At 53.2% G+C, this 16733-nt stretch overlaps 1 non-coding gene and 3 pseudogenes across 1 annotated transcript, besides 7 other annotated features; 1 reads left to right on the forward strand and 3 right to left on the reverse strand.

Moving 5' to 3' along the window:
* Nucleotides 1-6269: a sequence feature (areas not merged during assembly with more than two copies in the genome that could not be assigned to a particular haplotype).
* Nucleotides 4021-4045: a microsatellite.
* Nucleotides 4152-4179: a microsatellite.
* Nucleotides 6270-7759: a sequence feature (heterozygous, non-Esmeraldo-like haplotype).
* Nucleotides 6418-7170, forward strand: Tc00.1047053507579.10 (annotated as a pseudogene).
* On the reverse strand, nt 7128-7197 carry Tc00.1047053507579.16. Its single transcript has one exon. It is a non-coding gene; the product is annotated as a tRNA-Ile (tRNA).
* Nucleotides 7760-16733: a sequence feature (areas not merged during assembly with more than two copies in the genome that could not be assigned to a particular haplotype).
* Tc00.1047053507579.21 lies at nt 9137-9553 on the reverse strand (annotated as a pseudogene).
* Nucleotides 11157-11606: a mobile genetic element.
* On the reverse strand, nt 12050-13678 carry Tc00.1047053507579.30 (annotated as a pseudogene).
* Nucleotides 13980-16733: a mobile genetic element.

Below are 16733 nucleotides of genomic sequence, written 5' to 3' on the forward strand. Positions count from 1 at the left end.
GGGCCTGCATGGGTGTGCATGCATATATACAATGGGCACATTATTGTGTGTGTCTCGTGGGGTGAGGTGAGGGCGAGAGTCCATGCAAGGGGACACACACACACAGAGAGAGAAGGAAGAGTGTGTGTGCGGGCGGTGCATGGCTCTCTCACACTCACTCTCACGCGGCCACCACCGCAGCCGCAGCCGCACAAACCACGAAACAGATGGAATCAGTGCGATTGCAGAACTCGCACACCGTCCTGCAAACCAGAAGTTTAAAAAGCAATATGAAACAAGAATTCAAAAAAAAATGGGAAAAACTTAGGCTTCTGCGGGAATCGAACCCGCGTCCCCGGATGACATTGTGAGCGTGTTTGCCACTGAGCTATAAAAATGCGGTCGCGCGACCCCTTTTCACGTAAAGTATTAATTTCGATCTTCGAACAATCGAGCACATTTGCGTTGTTCCCTGGAAAACGAAAACGACATGTTTAGGGTGCGCCGCCGCAGCGTGGTTACTACGATTCGTCGTGTTGTATCCAACGTCCGGGGCAGCCGCTGCAAACTTGGATAATTCGACACGTCGTGTTGTATCCAACGTCCGGGGCCACCGCCCTACCATTTTTTATTTCTTGCAGCGGCCAACCCCGGCAGTAAGGACAAAAAAAAGAATCGCGTTTTCTTTAATGTTTTTCCTGTTTGGGGGCGGGGATCTTTGTTTTCTATGATTGTCTCTTTTTTTTTGTCTGTTCCAGGTTGGTTTTTAGGAGGCTTGATGTGCCTGCTGGGTGATCGCCGGCTTTTTTATTGGTGATTGCGTATTTTTGGCTTACCGGTGTGCCGCTCAGCGCCATTTTGTTTTACTTCTTTTCTGCTTATTGGGGCGTGTTGTTATTCGTCACGCGTCAGCACACACCGAGCAACATGTCAAAAAAAAACAAAACGCAGGCTTTTTCCCCCCTCGCGAGGGCCTCCGCAGCCACAATCCTGTGCGTGCGTGCATTCTCAGCGTTTTAAACACGGCATGTGTGTGTGCATGTGCTTGTGTGTCTGGCAGCGCCTATACTTGCGGAGCAGCTGTGCGCCACAAGAGAGTCTGAAGAAAGCAACGGCAGAGAGAGGCAGATAGCACACACGCAAATTACTCATATCCTCGCACACACACACACACACGCAGCCGCGGAATGGGTGCACTCAACCACAAAATCAAAAAGGAAAACAAAACAAAAAGCCGAAGCGTGGGACGACCAGCGCACACACACTCTCACTACTCCCGTAAAGCAAAACACACACACAGAGGGAGAGAGAGAGAGGTCGCCCACTCAATGCAATAAAAACAAAACAGAAACAGTTACGGTGCTCCGCCCATGCAGCCAGGCAGGACGGCAGCGGTGCGTGTCGTGCAAAAGAGAGCACCAACGGGCCTGCATGGGTGTGCATGCATATATACAATGGGCACATTATTGTGTGTGTCTCGTGGGGTGAGGTGAGGGCGAGAGTCCATGCAAGGGGACACACACACACAGAGAGAAGGAAGAGTGTGTGTGCGGGCGGTGCGTGGCTCTCTCACACTCACTCTCACGCGGCCACCACCGCAGCCGCAGCCGCACAAACCACGAAACAGATGGAATCAGTGCGATTGCAGAACTCGCACACCGTCCTGCAAACCAGAAGTTTAAAAAGCAATATGAAACAAGAATTCAAAAAAAAATGGGAAAAACTTAGGCTTCTGCGGGAATCGAACCCGCGTCCCCGGATGACATTGTGAGCGTGTTTGCCACTGAGCTATAAAAATGCGGTCGCGCGACCCCTTTTCACGTAAAGTATTAATTTCGATCTTCGAACAATCGAGCACATTTGCGTTGTCCCCTGGAAAACGAAAACGACATGTTTAGGGTGCGCCGCCGCAGCGTGGTTACTACGATTCGTCGTGTTGTATCCAACGTCCGGGGCAGCCGCTGCAACTTGGATAATTCGACACGTCGTCCTGTATCTAACGTCCGGGGCAGCCGCTGCAAACTTGGATAATTCGACACGTCGTGTTGTATCCAACGTCCGGGGCCACCGCCCTACCATTTTTTATTTCTTGCAGCGGCCAACCCCGGCAGTAAGGACAAAAAAAAGAATCGCGTTTTCTTTAATGTTTTTCCTGTTTGGGGGCTGGGATCTTTGTTTTCTATGATTGTCTCTTTTTTTTTGTCTGTTCCAGGTTGGTTTTTAGGAGGCTTGATGTGCCTGCTGGGTGATCGCCGGCTTTTTTATTGGTGATTGCGTATTTTTGGCTTACCGGTGTGCCGCTCAGCGCCATTTTGTTTTACTTCTTTTCTGCTTATTGGGGCGTGTTGTTATTCGTCACGCGTCAGCACACACCGAGCAACATGTCAAAAAAAAACAAAATGCAGGCTTTTTCCCCCCTCGCGAGGGCCTCCGCAGCCACAATCCTGTGCGTGCGTGCATTCTCAGCGTTTTAAACACGGCATGTGTGTGTGCATGTGCTTGTGTGTTTGGCAGCGCCTATACTTGCGGAGCAGCTGTGCGCCCCAAGAGAGTCTGAAGAAAGCAACGGCAGAGAGAGGCAGATAGCACACACGCAAATTACTCATATCATCACACACACACACACACACGCAGCCGCGGAATGGGTGCACTCAACCACAAAATCAAAAAGGAAAACAAAACAAAAAGCCGAAGCGTGGGACGACCAGCGCACACACACTCTCATTACTCCCGTAAAGCAAAACACACACACAGAGGGAGAGAGAGAGAGGTCGCCCACTCAATGCAATAAAAACAAAACAGAAACAGTTACGGTACTCCGTCCATGCAGCCAGGCAGGACGGCAGCGGTGCGTGTCGTGCAAAAGAGAGCACCAACGGGCCTGCATGGGTGTGCATGCATATATACAATGGGCACATTATGTGTGTGCTTCGTGGGGTGAGGTGAGGGCGAGAGTCCATGCAAGGGGACACACACACACAGAGAGAAGGAAGAGTGTGTGTGCGGGCGGTGCATGGCTCTCTCACACTCACTCTCACGCGGCCACCACCGCAGCCGCAGCCGCACAAACCACGAAACAGATGGAATCAGTGCGATTGCAGAACTCGCACACCGTCCTGCAAACCAGAAGTTTAAAAAGCAATATGAAACAAGAATTCAAAAAAAAATGGAAAAAACTTAGGCTTCTGCGGGAATCGAACCCGCGTCCCCGGATGACATTGTGAGCGTGTTTGCCACTGAGCTATAAAAATGCGGTCGCGCGACCCCTTTTCACGTAAAGTATTAATTTCGATCTTCGAACAATCGAGCACATTTGCGTTGTCCCCTGGAAAACGAAAACGACATGTTTAGGGTGCGCCGCCGCAGCGTGGTTACTACGATAAGTTCGTCATATATCTCTCGTACGGGGCCGCAGCCGCAGCGTGGTTACTACGATAAGTCGTCATATATCTCTCGTACGGGGCCGCAGCCGCAGCGTGGTTACTACGATACGTCGTGTTGTATCCAACGTCCGGGGCAGCCGCTGCAACTTGGATAATTCGACACGTCGTCCCGTATCTAACGTCCGGGGCAGCCGCTGCAACTTGGATAATTCGCACGTCGTCCTGTATCTAGCGTCCGGGGCCACCGCCCTACCATTTTTTATTTCTTGCGGCGGCCAACCCCGGCAGTAAGGACAAAAAAAAGAATCGCGTTTTCTTTAATGTTTTTCCTGTTTGGGGGCGGGGATCTTTGTTTTCTATGATTGTCTCTTTTTTTTTGTCTGTTCCAGGTTGGTTTTGAGGACGCTTGATGTGCCTGCTGGGTGATCGCCGGCTTTTTTATTGGTGATTGCGTATTTTTGGCTTACCGGTGTGCCGCTCAGCGCCATTTTGTTTTACTTCTTTTCTGCTTATTGGGGCGTGTTGTTATTCGTCACGCGTCAGCACACACCGAGCAACATGTCAAAAAAAAACAAAATGCAGGCTTTTTCCCCCTCGCGAGGGCCTCCGCAGCCACAATCCTGTGCGTGCGTGCATTCTCAGCGTTTTAAGCACGGCATGTGTGTGTGCATGTGTGTGTGTGTTTGGCAGCGCCTATACTTGCAGAGCAGCTGTGCGCCCCAAGAGAGTCTGAAGAAAGCAACGGCAGAGAGAGGCAGATAGCACACACGCAAATTACTCATATCATCGCACACACACACACACACACACACACGCAGCCGCGGAATGGGTGCACTCAACCACAAAATCAAAAAGGAAAACAAAACAAAAAGCCGAAGCGTGGGACGACCAGCGCACACACACTCTCATTACTCCCGTAAAGCAAAACACACACACAGAGGGAGAGAGAGAGAGGTCGCCCACTCAATGCAATAAAAACAAAACAGAAACAGTTACGGTGCTCCGTCCATGCAGCCAGGCAGGACGGCAGCGGTGCGTGTCGTGCAAAAGAGAGCACCAACGGGCCTGCATGGGTGTGCATGCATATATACAATGGGCACATTATTGTGTGTGTCTCGTGGGGTGAGGTGAGGGCGAGAGTCCATGCAAGGGGACACACACACACAGAGAGAGAAGGAAGAGTGTGTGTGCGGGCGGTGCATGGCTCTCTCACACTCACTCTCACGCGGCCACCACCGCAGCCGCAGCCGCACAAACCACGAAACAGATGGAATCAGTGCGATTGCAGAACTCGCACACCGTCCTGCAAACCAGAAGTTTAAAAAGCAATATGAAACAAGAATTCAAAAAAAAATGGAAAAAACTTAGGCTTCTGCGGGAATCGAACCCGCGTCCCCGGATGACATTGTGAGCGTGTTTGCCACTGAGCTATAAAAATGCGGTCGCGCGACCCCTTTTCACGTAAAGTATTAATTTCGATCTTCGAACAATCGAGCACATTTGCGTTGTCCCCTGGAAAACGAAAACGACATGTTTAGGGTGCGCCGCCGCAGCGTGGTTACTACGATTCGTCGTGTTGTATCCAACGTCCGGGGCAGCCGCTGCAACTTGGATAATTCGACACGTCGTCCTGTATCTAACGTCCGGGGCAGCCGCTGCAAACTTGGATAATTCGACACGTCGTGTTGTATCTAACGTCCGGGGCCACCGCCCTACCATTTTTTATTTCTTGCAGCGGCCAACCCCGGCAGTAAGGACAAAAAAAAAATCGCGTTTTCTTTAATGTTTTTCCTGTTTGGGGGCGGGGATCTTTGTTTTCTATGATTGTCTCTTTTTTTTTGTCTGTTCCAGGTTGGTTTTGAGGACGCTTGATGTGCCTGCTGGGTGATCGCCGGCTTTTTTATTGGTGATTGCGTATTTTTGGCTTACCGGTGTGCCGCTCAGCGCCATTTTGTTTTACTTCTTTTCTGCTTATTGGGGCGTGTTGTTATTCGTCACGCGTCAGCACACACCGAGCAACATGTCAAAAAAAAACAAAATGCAGGCTTTTTCCCCCCTCGCGAGGGCCTCCGCAGCCACAATCCTGTGCGTGCGTGCATTCTCAGCGTTTTAAACACGGCATGTGTGTGTGCATGTGCTTGTGTGTTTGGCAGCGCCTATACTTGCGGAGCAGCTGTGCGCCCCAAGAGAGTCTGAAGAAAGCAACGGCAGAGAGAGGCAGATAGCACACACGCAAATTACTCATATCATCACACACACACGCAGCCGCGGAATGGGTGCACTCAACCACAAAATCAAAAGGGAAACAAAACAAAAAGCCGAAGCGTGGGACGACCAGCGCACACACACTCTCATTACTCCCGTAAAGCAAAACACACACACAGAGGGGGAGAGAGAGAGGTCGCCCACTCAATGCAATAAAAACAAAACAGAAACAGTTACGGTGCTCCGCCCATGCAGCCAGGCAGGACGGCAGCGGTGCGTGTCGTGCAAAAGAGAGCACCAACGGGCCTGCATGGGTGTGCATGCATATATACAATGGGCACATTATTGTGTGTGCCTCGTGGGGTGAGGTGAGGGCGAGAGTCCATGCAAGGGGACACACACAGAGAGAGAGAAGGAAGAGTGTGTGTGCGGGCGGTGCGTGCCAGCACCCAACCGCGGGATTTGTGCGCATGTGTTGTGGTTCACTGTGTAAAATAAGAGGAATTATGATGATTGTGTTTTGCTTCGTTTGCCTCTGGTGCCGTGCTGTGTGCTCCGTGTTGTGCCCCACATCTGCCACGTTGAACGCATCGCGGACACACTTGTATGCATGCGAACTGGAGCCCTGTTTTTTATTACTGTTTGTTTTTTCTTGCCTTTTAAACTTGTGGTTTGCAGGGCTGTTTGAAGGTTCTGCAATCGTACTGATTCCATGTGTCTCGTGGTGTATGCGCTGCTGCTGGGGTGCTGCCATTTGTTGCTGTGCGTGGTGTAGCGGCTGTGTCTCCCTTTGTTTTTCTCGTGCTATCGCAGGTTGGCTCCGCAGCGTTAGGCGACTCCACTGTTTGTGATGATGACTGGCCGTGTGCTCTGCGTCCTGTTGGCTCCTGCAGTGATGCGCAGCTGCTCGTGCGTGTGAGTGAGGGCTGCTGCGACGGGGTGCGTGTGCGGCCACGGGTGATGGCGTGGTGACTGCTGGGCACGCGGAAGCTGTGATGGCTGCGGAGGGTGGACCCGTGGCCGGTGGCTCTGGACGAAAGGGGAATGTGAACTCTGAGGGCAATAGCAATCAGGAAGATGAGGAGGGTGGAGGAAACACCGTGGGTGAGGGCTATAATCCCACCTCGGGGGGAGCACTCACTGCTCCGACGAGGCAGGACCAATCCAGCAGCGACCCACTGCGGAGTGGCACTTGCATTCCATCCGGCACTGGCAGCGCGTCTGCTGCTCGGATGCGTGCAAGTGGACCGGAGTCTTTGGGCGGAGGGCGCGCCGCAGGCACAACATCCCCACGCTCCGACGCATCTCAGCAGGCAGCGTGTGGAGTGCATGCTGGTGGCGGGAGGACCTCCCAGGGCAGTCAGGCTTCGGAACAGACCGTCACGGGACAGTCACAGGTGCCAGGGACGGCGAAGGAAGCACCGCAGGGCGATGAAGGGGGAGAACCCGGGGCACAACACGAGGCCGACCAAACCACAAAAATGACTGTGGTGACCTCTTGCGCAAAGCAGCGGTGGAAGGGGAGAGTCGCCAGCGGGATCGCAAGATGCACCACGTCTCTGCAGTGGCAGGAATCGAACCCGGGCCCCCCGCTAGGATAATGCGGGCATTCTCCCACTGGACCAACTGCGCCCAAGCGCCATTTTATTCCCCATTCTTATCCACGAAGGACAGCTGGGAGAGACTGACTGTCCGTAACCACAAGCAGGGTTTTGTGCCTGTGGCGGATACGAGGTATCATCGGCTTCTCTAGGGCTAGGAGCAGCGCACAGCACACACTCTCTCACCAAGCAGCTCATATCATGTCGCATCACCGCACGGCAGCCTCATCGTGATGGGCAGCCCTGAAGCGGGGATGCGAAGAGTAATGCGGACGAACCTCCTTCCACCGTCGTTCTCTCGAGGTGCTCGACAACAGGCGCGCCGGCAGTGCAGTAATCATGACCGTTTCTTCCGCATTGCACCTCCTGCCACCGTATTGCATAAAATTCGCCGTGTTCGCCGTTGCTCTCTCCACCGCCCCATCACCACGCCGGCCTTTCCAACACGGCGGATCGGAGCGTCGCCAAAAGCTGCCCCAAAAGCCAACATGCCAATCCCATGGTGCGTTCTGTGACTCCCCCGCAGTGCCGAAAGTTCCTCCAGCAGCGCAAAGGCCGTCCGCCGTGTGCACGCCTCGTGCGTGCGGGAGGAAGCCCCTCCGCAGCACCTCCCAGGGGTCGCTGGCAACAACGTATACGCACATGCGCTACGACCCGTCACTCCGTGGCTAAGGAATCTGACTCCAACCGCTTTTTGCTGTTGTTGTTTTTTCCCGTGATTCTTCAAATAAATTCGACGACCCACACGCCGGCCACCATCATCGAGCACGTCCGCCCTGCTGAGTGGAGACGTGAAGGGGAGCCCCGGCCCCCGGAGAGGCAGCTGCAGCGAAGGGCGTGAAACACGACCCTGTCACGCCTCCGCCAAGGGCTAGCACCGTGGCTCAATCATCCACTGCTGCCGATAATCAGCACAATAACAAAACCATAAATCAACCAACCAAATAATCGATCAATAATGAGAAGTGAGGAGGCGCCCGCCACCAGCATCAAAGTTACGTCGCATCTGCCAGGAGATTCGTGCCTTCTCGCCGCGCAGAGGCGCTGTTGGGGGGCAGAGCCTTTCCACCCCGAGAAGAGACTGCGCCAACCCTTTCGTGAGGCACAGCTTCCCCACTTCCCAAGTGTCTGCCTCATGTTTTGTCTAATTGCCGGCAGCGCCGGGGCAGCGGAGTGGATACGGACTTGTTTCATTGCACAATTCACGTTCGCCGGTTTTCGCGATGTCTGGTTGATGCCCGTGGCATGCCGTGCGGTGGCGGGTCAGTCCGTCATTGGTTTAGTGCTAAAACCCACATGTTGGGCAGCGAAACTCCACCAGTGGTGATCCCATCGGGGTGTCGTCGGCGGGCGAATTGCGTTTGGCATCCGTCCCCGCCAGCCGCCAACAATTCCCTCGCCCCCAAAGCAGTAAACCGCTCCATCCGTGCATGGATGCGTCTGTCGCCAACATGGCAGGAGCTGGCGAGGCTGCCCCAAGGCGAACGAGCTCCTTCTCCGGCAATTTGCGGGGCCGCTCCTGCCGGATCGTGAGAACACGACAGTCGGGGATGCTATATGTTGAAAAAACAAGAGCTAATGTCAAAAGAGATAATACCCCGCACCGCCGCGCAGCATCATACGGGGGCCACACCATCCACACCCTCAGCTGCAGTTGTTCGGAGAAACGCGGCCTCCCTCAATCCTCGTCTTCGCATCGTGCTTCAAGGCGGCGCTCTTCGTCTCGCGACTGAAGGATAAGCCAATAGATTCACACCACTTGGAAAGGGCTTCCTGTTCTCCCGTTGGCGCCACTTCTTGGCCGCACATTGGTCCCGCCGAACCACGCTCCTCCGCAGCCCGCTGGTTCGGATACTGCAAATCCCAACAGAAGTCTCCTTACCACGCGCGGCGCCTCAGACTGCGGTCTTACCATCTCGGGGCCTTCCGCCAAGACCCTCGCGGTGGTGCGGGGAACTTCCGGACAACTCTCGTGGCCCGTGTGGAGGCGAGTCGATTCCACGAGATCCACAAATCCCACTCGACAGCGGAAACTCGCCCGCGCATATCCGCCAAAAGAGCTGCCTGTAAAAAGGCGCGAACAATTCCACCAAAGCGGCGGCTTCGTTTCACAATGCGCTAAGATACTGTGAAATGTGAAATGGCAGAGTAACCATGACCCCGGAGTCCTAATGGGCGTTCTTTGCCTTTGGCCACGCGATGAACCGCCATCCACGCACTGACGGCTTGTCCAACACCGCCGGCCCACCCCGCGACAGGCCCCCCCATGGCTCTACAAATAATACCCGCCCTTCCCACAAGCAGCGCATGCTGTACGGAGTTCCGCAAATTCAGTTCTTTCCCATCGCTCGTCGAGGTGACGGATCGTAACACGGTGTCCTTCCACAATCGTCAACACAGTCGCGTGCCGTTGGATTCATCCGCCGTCGGATCCACTTCAGGGAGTAATAAAAGTGCACACGTCCACTCCTCGCCGGGGCAAGCAATCCTCCTTCTCCTCCCGCAACGCAACCCGACGGCTATGGGTGCGCCGAACAATGCTCTGGCCCTCAGAAAATATGGTCGTGTGCCGTTCTTCCCCGGCGCCAATTGTGCTCACAGCACTGTTGCCCGGTGCGCGAACTCGTTTCCACCAACGGTGACAGCTCCACGACGTCTTGGGGAGGTGTCCCACGGCATCACCACGAGCGCAGCGCTGAGAGGAACCCATGCCGCGCGGTCACACCCGTACATTGATGACGATGTCCCACCTGTGCCGGCCCAGAAGTCATTGCTTCCGGAGCCGAAAGTCCTTTTTGTGTGTGTTTATAGGCCTCCTTTTGCAGCTTCACTCGGCACGCCGTGTTGTGTTGTCCAATCCGACCACGTTTGCGGCATCGTGCTTCATTGGGCGGGGGTGCGCCATGCTATTTCTTTGCTCTCTGAACCGCCTGGGGGAATGGGCAGTCCCATCTCTGGGCATTTAGACAGCACCCTGAATGTCCTCGACCCGCGCTCCAGCATCGTTATTCACTGTCCGGAGGATCCATTTGACTGAGTGTACGCAGTCGCCCTGACAACCGGCACGATTCCATGAGCATCTCCTCCTCGCGGATGGCGCACGCCCAGGGCGCACCGTTCTCCTCACAACTGTCTGCATGCCGGGGCCTGGCGCAGCCGACGTCGCAAAGGCGACCCAAGACGCATCCAGGAGCTGTGGCCAGGCGTTGCGTCCATCATGCAATTCAATACGCCGTCAAATGGTGCGACTGCGATCCTCCGGACAAATCCCCGCCTCCCACGGATTCCCCACTTGGTCCCCCGTGTGCCGAGTAACAGCTCTAATCCCCCTCTGGCACGTCATGAATTTGCATGATCTTTCGATTGTCTCTGCCGTATGAAAAGCATTCCAACTTCCCGTGGCAGAAGCGGTGGAGACTTGTGACGCGCCTGGCTGAGTGCTGATGGTCGCCAAGTTGTCGTCCCATTGATTGATGTGGGCAGCTTTTGCATCAGCGCCAATCCAATACGCACCGCCTGGAACCGCGCGTGGACATCTGAGCTGCACGCCAATATTTTTTATCCTCCAACTGAGCCCGGGCACACTCATATGGACGGTGCCGCGCCAACCGCCTTCCTTCAGGTGCCGCCCACTTGCTCCAAACAGTGGTGTGCTTCTTCCTCTTCAGAGAGGCTCGAATGGACTCAGGGTTCCTCGGCACGGTGATAGCAGCCACAGAGTGTCGCAACGAGGTGCAATTCATCCCTTTGTCCTGGCCCCGCCTTGCAACGAGTTCGCCGCCTGCTAATGGTGAGAACGCCGCCCAAGTGGTGGCTCAATGGCGGGTAATTCGCTGGGCAAAGACAAAGTGTCGTTGGACACACAACCTCAGAGTGTGGTCGTGGGCGTGTGTGTCTCGTGAATGCCGTCCGAGCCATGAATTCACCCATAAATCTCTCCCTCAATGAATATGCTTTGCGCTAGGCCTCAAAAGAATAGATAGGGGAAAATAATCGCCTGGACCGCTGGACGAATCCTAAAATCATCTAAAGAAAACAAGCAAGACGGGGAAAAGGGGTAAATGGAGAGGCAGCGGGTTCGCCACATCCTCAATGTTTGCTCCAAGTAAATACATTTGTATTCGGAGAGCCACTCTCGTGACACGGCGCAGTCTATTCAGATTGGTGATCTTTCTTCCTTGAGAAGTGGAAAATTTTGTGCTCATCCAACCACAAGACCCCGCCGCGAGGTGGGGATCAAAAGAGGATGAGTGGGAAAGCAAAAAAGAAAAAAAGGCATTCTTCTTTTCGTTATCGGTTCCTCGACTCCCTCCATCGCGGTGTTGCAGAGCTTTCAAAAGATGGGCAATTATCGTAAATAAATATATTCGCTTCATCAGGAGGATATATTAGTTTGGGCAACCAACCTTCCTCGCGTTCATTCTCCTCACAAGCTCCTAGAAGAAGACATTATTATTGGTTGTTCCTGTAGACACACCTCCGTTCACACCATTCCTCTCACAACCATTAAAAAACAAAACAAGGGAAAATGACAAGCAAATTCAAAAAAAAAAAAAAACTACGCTCCAACAATGCAAATGGCTTCTTTTCTATAAATGCTGCCCCACACGCGCGTTGCTTCTTTTGCGTTCTTGACGCAAGATCCGGTTCAATTTGGAAAAATACTAATTTGACCTGAAATAAATAGCAGAGAAAAAATAGAGGCCGCTCAGGACCGCACATATATATATATATATTACTATCAAAGCATCTCTTTTCAATTGGGGATAAATGTGCCCCTAAGGAATTAAAAATAATTAAACAAGACAAATTAACAGTACTGACTAACAACTGGCACATTCCCAATTGAACGATTACAACACGCGTTTCTTTTACAAAATCATTAACACATTGAAATAAAAATAAGAACCAGCATAACCAATGGAATCGGGGGAAAAGCTGACAGCAAACTGCTCACGTCTCCACCTCCATTAATTGTATCGAAAAAAATGCATACATCATCGTACTTTGGACACAAAATCCTCCCTTTCATGAACAGCCCAGTTGGTGTAATACTGCTGCCCTCCGGGCATTTGTGCCACGCATCATCTCCAAGGTACCGCACGCTCACCTCGCCCTTGTCACACGACACCTCAGCGCACACGTCACCAATAAAGCCCAAGAAATCGGCGAGTCCATCCCTCTTTAGACATTTTGATCTCGGACCAACGCGGCTCCCACGCATAACGGTTGCGTTCCCATTACTGCACCAAGTTTTGACATACGGTCGAATGTAAGGGGAGAAGTCCATCAAAAAACCGGGCGCCGACAAGTTTGGGGTTCGAAAAGTACTGATATTGTGGGGGAAGGGGAGCGTCGTAGAGTTTCATTGCACAGCGCCCCAGCGCCAGGCGATCCGATGTGCACAAAAGAGGGCTGCTTCTAGCGGTGCAAAACATCTCTGGATACTTGGTGACGCCATTTATCACGCATTTCTCCGTCAGCCGCGCGCAGCCGGAGTTGTTGCCCCATGACATCGGTTCCTCCTTTCCCCAATTTGCCCTATAAAAACCGGTGTCCTCAAAAGCAGCCATTGTCAACGCCGTGTAGTATCCGATTCCAGGAATACCAGCCATCAGCTCGTCCTTTGCGTTGCGTCTCTTCCAATGAGACGATGCTGTTCTTTCCCCACCCTCATCCTCCAGCTCCATGCCGGTAGCACTCACGCAGTTGAAGTGCTCGCGAGTCTTCTCCACCGTCTTGGGTGACGACGCCTGGACAACTGCTGCCTTGCCACGTACACCCTCAAACTCTTTTAACATATTGAGTTTTCTCATTATCTCCAGAGCAAACCCAAGAGCATGTGCAACTTCATGCGCTGAAACACGAACACTGTTCTCCGAATCAGTGACAAAGCTCGGGCCATAATTCATCACACCAACAACAGGGCGTCCATCGGGTAATTCAGTGCAAAAATGAGCCCACGCAAGAGTGGAACCCTGTGTCGGGCCAGCGGAGACATACAAGTACATGTCCGCACCGAAAACACCCTCTGTGTGGTGAGAGCTGGTTATTGTAAACTGAGCGCATACACCTGACGAGTACCTTGGTACAATAACCCTGCCCGTGAGAGGTTCAACAAGGAGACGATCTGCGTGCATTTAAAGTGCTCGGGGAAGAAGGGATTTTAATATGATGGACTTTTTCCTCCGTTAAAATATCCTCTCTCTTACACTTAACAGTTCCCCCAATAAAGTCTGGACGAATCTGCCCCTCAGCGGTGCAGTATCTTGAGGGATCGTTCAGATCTTCCGTGAAGACTTGAAAGCGGATGGGCGCCCATTCGGGATCCGAGGCAGTCAGCGCCCGCATCATGCCACCTCCCCGAGTTGGCAGCTCTAGCACCACTGCTGTCGTCCGGGGGCCAACCTTTTTTTCAATTTCTTCGGAGATGCAGTGATGCTCAGCGACGGCAACAGAACCAGAGACGCAGCAGAGCAGCAGCACCAGGAATAGCAGAGTCTGACTCATACTTGTGTGTGTTTTCTCTTTTGGGCCTTTCACAGTGCACTTTAGCTGTTTGTATGCTTGTCAATTGGCTTACCTTGACAGAATAAATGAATGGATTAAATAACTGGTGTAGGCCCAATAAAATACTGCATCAGTGAGTTATGGTAACTGCTGAAATACACATTGAATACAATATTAAGAAATTATCTCGTCTTCTTCCACAATAAACAGGGTTACCTTCTTGAAAGACTGGCCATTTGTTTCACTGCGGTTGGCTGGAAAATTCACTCCGGTCCATTGATGGCACTCCGCCTCTTCCTCCTTTTTTCCTCTTCTTTACATTTTCTTCCGTTTGTCCACTAATCTTACCAAAATGTCTAGCCACACGATGCCATCTGAGTGCCGAAGAGGTGGTCGAGCAACGACAAAAGTTTCCTGCTATGAAGCAACTGCCATTGAGAGAACTTTCCGAGGCGAAGGTCCTGTTCAATGCCCAGCCGTTGACGCACAGCCAAGGTGCCTGGACATTTTAGAAGCAGATGGTGCAAGGTTTCCTGCGGGCCGATTGGCGTGCTTGTGGAAGCTGGCTGATCCTGCGGCAGCAGAGATCGCCTCCTGGCACTGCTGTTTCGATGCCGTGTGGCGTCTGGGTTGTGTGCGCAGCGACTTCTGTGCTGTGCGGTGCTTCTCCGTGTGGGGAAAACCATGTCACAGAAATCACATTTGAGCTCGGGAAGCGGTGGAGGATGTTCCGGATGAAATGACCGACAGTGACTGACGAGATTCGAGAATCCCGTCAATGTAGAATCACAGTGCGGACATTTCTCCTTCCGACGGCGTGTGAGGGTCCGTCTCATTACTGGAGAGACGTCTTCCTCCCTCGCCGACGGGGGAACAGTGTCCGTCCCCGGTGCAGTTGGATCGTTGTTAGAGCGCATATATGCAGACTGTTCCGGTGAGATATTGCAGAAACGGCATTGGTTCATGCAATCTCTCATGGCCCAGCATAGTCGGCCCCAGAGCTCAGATCCCCCGCACCTTGCCCTAGCGAGGTGAACCAGTTCCTGACGGTGGAGAACTTCCTGAGTGATCAGGTCCTTACCGCTGAGATCGGATGGCCTTGTGCCGCAAAGCAAGTAGCGATGAGTGTCTTGACGAATGGTACTACGCCACTTGTTGGCGAGCTGGGTAGCAAAACATGTCAGCAGATCCGTATGCCACAAAGGTGGAATTTCATGCTCCGTGCATTGTCCGCTTTCCATAGTCTGCGTCGCATACTGATCTGCAGGCTCGTTAGCATGTACTCCACAATGTCCGTAACAAAACTGCAGGCGCACGGACCAGCCAGCACACGTCAGTGTCAAGAGACGCTGCCAGATCTGATCCTCCGTCCAGTCTGTCTGACTGAGCGGGCCCTTGTTTAGAGCCGCTAGAGGAGACTGACTGTCCGTAACCACAAGCAGGGTTTTACGCCTGTGGCGGATGCGAGGGATCATCAGCTTCTCTAGGGCTAGAAGCAGCGCACGGGATTCCGTCCTGTAGCTGCATGGGCGTGCACCGCAGTTTATGCTGGCCTTTTCTATTATCTCCGATGAGTTGAGGGATGATAGCAGTATTCCAACCCCTGCTGACTTGGGAACGTCGACACCGCCATCCGTTGCGAGTATCCACGAACGATGGCTGTGCAGCGCTAAAGCCTCTTCGCTGACTCTGCGCTTTTCCCTTATCAGCTCTTCTTCGTCCGTTATTGAGTGGTCTATCGGAAGTTCCACACCGATGGTGACCCGGTGAGCGGAGGCCGCAAACCAGGGAGGAATGGGGCTGCGAAAGAACCGCTCTTCGCGTGGTAAGCTCTCGGTGATGCCATAGTCCTTTGTGTATGCGTCTACGAAGGCATATAGCTCGTCCCGAGATAATGGCGGGATGCGGAAACCGGCGCGAGGCGGTGGCTCAGGCGGGGGTCTCCGCATCTAGTCCATCTGACATGCGCGTGTGTTCTCAAATATTGAGAGCCGTGCGCGCAGGCAAAGGACATGGAGCGGCGGCATATTAGCCACCAGCAGCGCGGATTCCGGGTCAACAGTGCTCGGAACTCCGCGGACAGTGCGTGCTAGGGTTGCGTACGTCTTCTGCATCTCATTCTTCGCTGAATCCGTCGCTGCCGCCCATATGAGCTCGCTGCCATAGCGTAATTTGGAGCACCGTATCCAATGACGAACGTGCGTAGGTCATGTGGAGATGGTCCCGCCTCTTTGTGCGCTATGCAGCATAGCTGCGATATCCGTTGCGAAGTGGCAGCGCATTGCTTGGTGGCCGCCACATTTAGCGTCAGTCGTGGATCGAGATCCATGCCGAGAAGCTTCGTAGTTCGCGATGCCCCCATGGTCATGACTGGGATTTGACATCCAGCCACTACCAGGGGCCACTTTCCTTCACGAACACAATCTGACTCCGTGTGCGTGGAAAGTGTGAACCAAGCAGCTTCACACTTTGACGGGTTGATGGCCAGGCCATTTTCCTGACTCCACGCATGCAGTTTTTGAAGAAACATGTTGGCAGTGGGAATGGCGTCTTCCCGGGACTGCCCCTTGACGATAATAGAGGTCGTCCGCATACATGTCTGCTGTGACACCCGCAAAGCTGTTCAGCAGATTGAGAAGTGGGTGTGCGTAAAGGGAGAACAAATATGGTCCCAGCACGGACCCCTGAGGAACTCCTCGCAGCATGGGACGCCGATCGCTTTGTCTGTGGCCAACTCGTGTCTTCGCGTAGCGACCACATAGAAGGTTTCTAAGCCACCTTCTACAATCCACCCCCGGAATATTAGCCAGCAAGCGACTGAGGACTCGATGGTCTATGGAGTCAAAAGCCTTGTTGAAATCAACCAGCACCAGCAGGGTCCGATGGGGTCTGTGGCGGAGTTGATTGCCAATACCGCTCTTCTTGGGAAGGCTCACTTGGAAATAGTGATTTCTATTATGCTCCACTTTGTGTATCAGGTGTGCCAGCTGCATCGTCGTAGTACGCACACTACGATATGCATACTGGTGGGGGTGCGGCGTCCACACCCAAAGCA

This window comes from Trypanosoma cruzi, assembly GCF_000209065.1.
Source record: "Trypanosoma cruzi strain CL Brener chromosome Unknown tcruzi_1047053507579, whole genome shotgun sequence".
Classification (NCBI taxonomy): Eukaryota; Euglenozoa; class Kinetoplastea; order Trypanosomatida; family Trypanosomatidae; genus Trypanosoma; species Trypanosoma cruzi.